Here is an 8369-nt window from a genome sequence, read left to right as displayed (position 1 = left end):
ACAGGACCCTGATAGCATCATCCAATTTAATAATTTGCATGGAAGTAAAGAACAGGGACTCCAGATTTTGTTTAAGTCTATTTGTGAGGAATTGAAAACACAAGGACCTCCATTCCTATTTATTGCCTTTATTTTATTAGGTGCATTTCTAAAACTGGATTCCAAGTTTTTCAAATCATTCAATCCTTTAGAGGAAAATGAAAAAAAACTACCATCTCCTTGGCAACGTCCTCAGTCAAATTGGAACACATGCAGAAAGCTTTAAAAGCCCTCAGAGAAAATTGGTTCTCCTTTCCCTAAACCAGCTGCCTCTTCTAAAGTCCTCTTTCCCAGGTTCCCAGGCATTCATCCTGGGGACAACAGACAACATACCCACACAATTCGGAGTCTTTTTTAGGCTATATTAAAAACCTGTGAGCAAAGTCACTTGTCTGGCCCTGCACTGACATGACTTTAACCATCCAAGTTCTACAGATCTTATAATAATTGCTGATTAATGATTAATTTTCATGTGTCAGGTGCTGTATTAAATGTATTATCTACTTTAAATCCCTCAGATAATTCTTTTATTCCCTTTTTATCATATGGAAGCCGTGACTGACTTAAGTAGATTCAAACTCATGCTGTCTGGTTCCACAGCTGAACAACTGAACACTAGGCTTACTGCCTTTCTGACTCCAAGTCATATATTATTCCCAAACTTTGTTACCAACTTTTGTTCTGGACTGAGGAAACTCTTAGAGTTGGTCTTTTTCCAGTCTCTAATGAGGACTCGCAGGAACACGATGTAATATTTTGTGTAATGACACTAAGCTGCATTTTGGAAGATTATAATTTCTTTTTGTAAGTTATCCTTCTAAAAATACCTAATAAATTATGTACTGGAAGATAGAAGTAATCATTTATTGGGGAAAATGATAAGTCCTGCTTATGATGAAAGTTAGCTGAAAGTAAATGGCTATTAGTGCAGTTAATATAACCAATTAGGTAAACTCATAGGTCATCGTTTAAATGAAATTCCATACAAAAGTGATATCTGAGAATTCACATTTGTTTAAATTTTGACATGTATCCAACAATTAAAAGGAATAAAACATATGAAAAAATCACACCGGGTATATGATCAGGTTTCAGTAGATTAGATATAAGATTGTATTTTCATCATATCAAAAACAACTCAAGTGCTGCTGGTTCCATTGTTAAAGCTTTTATTCCATTAATAAATTCTATTAATTAATAATTATTATGTTATTAATAATATTCCTATTTAATGTCAGCAACAAATCAGCAAAAAGTCGGTTGATTTTAAAACAGAAACCGTTTTCTTTCAGATATTCTAAGGGAATAAAATACCATTCACAAAGTATTTCTCAAAAAAAAACCTTTAAAAGTAATCCCCAAAATTTCATTTTATAGAAATATTGTAATTTGAAAATTACCTCATAACATAGTTTCAGTAAACCAAAAGATGGAACATACTCTTAATTCCTTGAGACTTCCCTTAATAGTATTACAGTTTTTATTTTTCCATCATAAACATGTTTAGAAATAAATTTGAATGCCAAGATTATGAAGATCCCTTTAGATTCCACATAAAAATCTATTTTTTTCGTTGTTCACAAATTAAAATTTGTCAATTCTGAAAGGCTACAGTGCAGCGGTCTTACGTATAAAAAAGATTGAACTGCTGAATAAGATAGTCAATTATACTCATCTCATTTGTTATCTTTAGTTCTGCCTCACTAGTGCTCCAAACTCAGGCTTATTGTAATGATCTATTTTGTGGGATACGAGGATAAGAATGACTATTCTGATACTGCGTCTTTAAATGGTTACAGCATTTAATTTTTAAAAGGCATTAATAGTGGAAAAAAATTGGCTAACCCAAGACATTCCTATGATAAGATTTATAATTAATTAATAACTTTTTTTTTGTTCTTAAAAACAATGGTCAAAGTCAGTTGAAATTTATTCTTGATGAAAAAATGGTTGCTGCTAGATGTTGATATAATCCCTCTACCACTTATCTAATGGGAAACACAGCACAGGATTCAGGGATAGAGGAGCCAAACAGAAGTATTTATCGAGTCCTTATGTTAGTTTAAGGTGGAACTACATATTGACCTTAGTAACATGAAATGAAATGGTATCCTGATTCTTTACACAAGAGCTGGCTGCAAAGACATACTGAATAAGAAAACACAGCAGGAAAAGATAAGAGAGAGAGACAAATAAAGAAAGATATACCTCTTCGATATAACTGTGAAATATTGGTTATGTAATATTGGCTAAAATTAATTTAGGAAGGAGATTTCTAAAATGAGAATAAATTTGTGAAGTTACAGACGCTATGAATTTTTATATTACAAACCATTTCAAATTATTGTCCCAGAACATTATCCTAATTCCCAAACTCCCAATAGCACATAAAATCATGCTGTGGGGGCTTTGCTAACCTTGTGAAATTGCTTAATAGAAAACTTTTCGATAAGTATTATTATAATAAGTGAAAAAGCATAGTTTATTTTTGTTTCGATCACTTCAAAAGATTTTGAAATAATGGTTTATGATTACGGAATTAATTTCTTCACCACTCACACACTTCTCAGTTATTACTAATTTGGGTTTATGTCTCCATCTAAAGCAATTATCTTGGGAAACTCCCAGGAAGCTCTCTAGGCATTTAGTCCTTTTCGATATGTTGGTTTCCTAGGGCTATTGTCATAAATTACAACAAACTGGTTGGTTGAAAACAACAGAAACTTATTTTCTCACAGTTCTGGAGGTCAGAAGTCTGAAGGAAAGATATTGTCAGGGCAACAGTACCTCCAGGGACTCTAAGGAAGGGCTCTTCAGGGCTTCCTCCCAGTTTCTGGTGGTTGCCGTCAATCCTTGTAATTCCTCGGTTTGCAGTGACATCACTCCAATCTCTGCCTCCATTATCATGTGGCCTTCTTCCCTGTGTGTCGAGATCTCCCCCTTCTTTCTCTTATAAGAACACCAACCACTGGATTAGGGACTCAAATCCAGTATAACCCAATTTTAAATTGATTACATCTGCAAAGATCCTATTTCTAAATAACGTCATGTTCATGGGTACGAGGATTAAGACTTAACATCCTCTTTTGGGGAGGACATAATTCACCCTCAACACTCAATCTTATAAAAATTGATGAATTTGACACTACTGACCTTTCTTCTTTGAAACTTCCCCTTCTTGTCTTCCATGATACTGAATTTTCCTGTTCTTAACCTTCTCTAACCTTGTTTCTCTCTGTTTTCTTGATTGTTTTATCTTCTTGTTCTTGTGTCCTATATAGGATTCCCATGATTTTGCCTTTAGTTCTTTCTCTTCCGTAGTCTCAAATTCCATGCATTTAATAAGCAGGTACTGCTAACTACATGTGCTGGACACTAGCTATGTAGAGAAAAATAATCATAATTCCTGCTTGGGAACTTATGGTAAAACAGAGGGACACGTAAATATACCAGTAAGTGTAACACTGAGTAGAAAAGAACCATAAATAATGCAACAAGAAAGCCTTAAAATAGAGAAGACAGTTAAACTGAATTTTGAAGAAATGAGTAAGTGCTCAACAGGCTAGTTTTCATGAATTTCTACTACAGTTTTTTTTTTCTTGGTAGAAAGGCTTTAATTATGAAGTACATTCCGTTAATAGATATGAGAATATTCATAGTACTATTTTTCTTCCTGTTAACTTTTTAATGAACATTTTTTAGAATAGTTTTCAATTTATAGGAACTTTGTAAGGCTACCACAGAGAATCCCGGAATACCTCTCCCCAGTTTCCTCTATTGTTAACATCCTACATTACTATGGTACATTTGTCACAACTAATAAACCAATATTGACACATTGTAATTAATTAAACTCCATGCTTTACTCAGATTTCCTTAGTTTTTACCTAATGTCCTTTTTCTTTTCCAGAATCCCTTCCATCTGAAGCATCACATTATCTTCAGTCATCATGTCTCCTTCAGCCCATGATAGTTTCTTAGACTTTCCTTTTTTCTTTGACAGTTTTGAGGGGAACTGAGCAGCTGTTTTGAAGAGTGTCCCTCAGTTGGAGTTTGACGTTTTTCTCATGATTCTATTGAGGTTATAGGTTTTGGAGGAAGATCACAAAAAGGAAGGGTCATTTTCATTACATCAAAGGCACATGGTATCAACATGAAGTCATTGATGATGTTCACCTGAACTACCTGGCTAAAGTGGCGTTTGTTAGATTTCTACACTGTCACATTGCAAACAAGTTACTAAGCACGGTTCATACTCGAGAGGTGGGGAATTAAGCTTCACCTCCTCATGGAGAGGGTATTTGCACAAATTATTTGGAATTCTGCAGTACTAGAAATTTGTTACTTCACTCCCATTTATTTATCTACTCAATCACTTGTGTATATCAGTATGGATTTATGGATGTTTAGTTTATACTTTGGGTGATAATCCAATTATACATTATTTATTTTGTTTTTCAAATGGTTCCAACTTTGGCCATTGAGAGCTCTTTCGGGTGACTCCTGTGTCCTTTTGTCACACCTCGTCATTTTGCTGTTTTAGCACTTCCTTACGTTCTGACACTAGGATCACCTTGTACATTCCCTGCCCCAGCCCTAGAATCAGCCATTTCTCCAAGGAGCCCTCAATCCTTTTATTGGAGGATAGTGCTAGAAACCAAGATTCAATACTGACTGTGCTTGTTGCTACTGGAGCTAGGTTCTTTCAGTTGGCAAAGGCAGGAAATACACGCATGTATATCAACCTATGTATATACACGTATGTATAATAATTTCCATATCTACCCATCTGTATCTATATTAAATTAAACATGAGCTTGGATTTGTGGCTCTGACTCTAACCCAATACTACATGGTTTATTCTAGCCTTCCTCCTTGCTTATCTGCCAACTTCTTTTTCCAACAGTGAGAAACCTGGTTCTTACCATCCAACATCTACTTACTTTTGTTCAATCCCAGGATACACGTATAGTGTTTTCAGAATTATTAACCCACATCCATATGAGAAAGAACTTCATTAACTAGAGTAGAAGTTATGCACAGTTCCTTTGCTTTTAATCTTATAGTTCCAATAATTTCCTAAGTCACTCAGGTCAGCACCTATTCTCTTTTCCTCTTTAGTGAGGTTATGTCATACATTTGTAATACAGCTAATTCTTTTGTTGCATTCTGCATTCCATCCTGAGACCCCCTCAACCTCCTAATTGATGTTGAAAATTTGGATACAGTAATGTTTACTCTATGTGCTATAAAGTTTTATGAATTTTTGACAAATGCGTAATGTCATGTGTCCACCACTACAGTACCACCACTACCATAAACTGCCCTAAAAAAAAAAATCCTGCGTTCTTCACCTAATTAAATTGTGAATTTCTAACTCACTAATTTTTATTACTCTCTCCCTTATTCTCCAGTAAATCTCTTACTATCTTGGCTAAAGCCCTAAATTGTCTCTACTTTGAATTATAAAGATGGGGGCTGGGAGAGGAGAGGAGGATAATATTGAAACATTCACTTTGTTACCATATAAGGAATTCTAGTTTTGTAAAATTACTTTCTTTCAAGTTCTGTTTCTTAATGCATCAATAGACCTATTTGATGAAACAAATCTGCCTAGAGCTTAACACATATACAACAAATTTGCCACCAGATTCAAATTTTATGCATATTATTTATCTTAAATAATTTTATTCCCTATAGCTTATCACAACTGTGGCTAGAGTGTTATATTCTGACAGTAATAGAAATTTCTTCCATTGTTTCATCATTAAACATTAAATTTTCATCTATTCAGTTTCATTGAAAAAACAGACAAAATTTTGCCAAATATCTTTACGATATATGGCAACATCAAGTGAGGGTTTTTGTTTTGATTTATTAGTATAGTCATGTGAAGAGACTCTTCAAATTGAGGCATGAGTAACCGGTTAATAGGTATCTCAAACCTAAGATGCATAAAACAAATGTGTTAATTCACCACTCCATCCCAAGAAAGCCTATTTTACCCTCAGCAGTTGGGTTGATGACAAAATGTGGACCGAACTTAAAAAACTTATAGAGATGGGACAAGCAGGATAAGGACTAGTTGTAGGATCTGGTCCCCTACTTGCCCCTCAGTTGGAAGACTCCAAACATTCTTGAACTTTCCAGATACAGGATTTTACGTGGCTATTATGTTGGATTTTGTTTCTGGACTGTACTTGCCATTCTTTTGCCAAGCTATATAGTCAATCAATTAAAAACAAGAAAAATGGATTGTATTTTGCCTTCATTTCTTCCTTCTTTGACACTCTTCTTTTCTTTACATAGATCCAAGATTTGACTTATATTATTTTCCTTCTGCCTAAGGAAAACATTTTAACACTTCTTGTAAGACAGGTCTATCAGTGATAAAATCCCTCAGTTTTAGTTTTGGTTTTTTTGAGAAAGTCTATTTCTCCTTCAGCTTTGAAGGATAATTTTGCTTAGTATAGAATTTTAGCTCAGTAGATTGTTCTTTCAACACTTTCAATATTTTACTCCACTCTCTTCTTAATTTTGTGGTTTCTGATGAGAAGTTGGCTATAATTCTTATCCACATTCCTATAACAGGTAAAATGTTTTCTTTCTCTGGATTCTTTAGGATTTTCTGTTTGGTTTTCTGGCGTTTGAATGTGATACGGCTAGGTGTACTTTTTTGGTACTTATTCTGCTTGAATTTGTCCAAGCTTCATGGATCTGTGGTTTGGAGTCTGTCATTAATTTTTGAAAATTCTTGGCCAGTATGACTTCAAATATTTCTTCGGCTCTCTTCTATGTTTCTTCTCCTTCTGATGTTCTAATTACACGTTACTCTTTTTGAAATTGTCCCAGAGTTCTTAGAGGTTCTATGCAGCTTTTTTTTTTCTTATTTCTTTTTTGCTCCTTGAGTTTTAGTTTGGAAAGTTTCTACTGACATATCTCCAAGCCATCTGATCCTCTCCCTGACCGTTTTCAGTCTACCGATAAGCCCACCAAAAGCATTCTTTATTTCTGTTAGTGTTTTTGATTTCTAGCATTTCCTTCTGATTCTTTCTCAGAATTTTTATCTCTCTGCTGACATTATCTACGTTTTTGCACGTTGCCTATTTTATCCCATTAGAGCTCTTAACATACTCTTCATAGTTATTTTGAATACTCTGTCTGACAATACCACCATCCATGTCATATCTGAGTGTGGTTCTAAAGTTTGCTTTGCCTCTTCAGAATGTTTCTTGTTGTCTTTTGGTAGATCCTGTAATTTTTTGTTGAACACCAGACGTGTTATATCAGGTAATAAGAATTGAGGAAAATAGGTCTCTACCATGAGGATTTATGATCTTATTAGGAACCAGGCTTTGTTTAATGTTTGCTGAGGCTAAAGATGACAGAGAATTCAGTTCCTCCAGTGTCTTCACTTCTGTCTCCCTTCTGGACTTTAGACTCCCTACATACTCTTCCTCAGAAAGAGACTGTGTCTATCGCTCTTTCATCTGTAATCAAGAGGAGTCCTGTTGGTGTGGTGATAAGGTGTGGGGAAAGGGGGGATGCTGTATAATCTTCCAATTAAATCTTATTCTCATGTTGAGCCTGAATCTTTGGCCAGTGACCTTCACAAGTGGGTTTTTCTTGTATAGCCTTAAAAAAAAAATCCCCAGGGCCGTCCCACTGGTATAGCAGTTAAGTTTGCACGCTTCGCTTCAGCAGCCAGAGGTTCATTGTTTGGGATCCTGGGTGCGGACCTACACGCTGCTTATCAGGCCATGCTGTTGCAGGCATCCTACATACAAAATACAGAAAGATGGGCACTGCTGTTAGCTCAGGGCTAATCTTCCTCAAAAAACCCCCACAAAACTCCCCCCACTCAAGGTGAGACAGGAAGGCTACAGGAGGCTGGAGTTGAGGAATAGTCTTCCTTTTGATTCTGGACAAGGCTCTACTCAAATATTCCTCTTGGAGTGTAGGCCTTTGTTATGGAGAAGGCTCTGGGCATATTTCCCAAGGATTACTCTCCCTCTCTCCTTGCAGATTCAGGAGGGGAATCTTTCTTGGGTCTTCATTGTGAGAACCTGGTGGGGTTCCTGGAGGTAAAGCCCACAAAAATGTGAGGGTCTCCTGCAAGACTGCAGCCCGCAGGAGTTGCTTGTTCTCACTCTAGTCCATGCTCAGTCTCCAGCAATTTGTCAAAATTACCGTTTAAATCTTACTAGTTTATGGCTTGGGAGACTTTTGCTCCAGATAAGTAGATCTGCGCCATGACTTTCCGGATTTACCCCTCTTTCTAGATTTCAGGGTGGTGGTTTACTTGCAAACTCAATTCTTTGTTGGTTTCA

The sequence above is a fragment of the Equus quagga genome, chromosome 12 (genome assembly GCF_021613505.1).
Source record: "Equus quagga isolate Etosha38 chromosome 12, UCLA_HA_Equagga_1.0, whole genome shotgun sequence".
In the NCBI taxonomy this organism is placed as follows: domain Eukaryota; kingdom Metazoa; phylum Chordata; class Mammalia; order Perissodactyla; family Equidae; genus Equus; species Equus quagga.
This window is presented reverse-complemented; position numbering follows the sequence as displayed.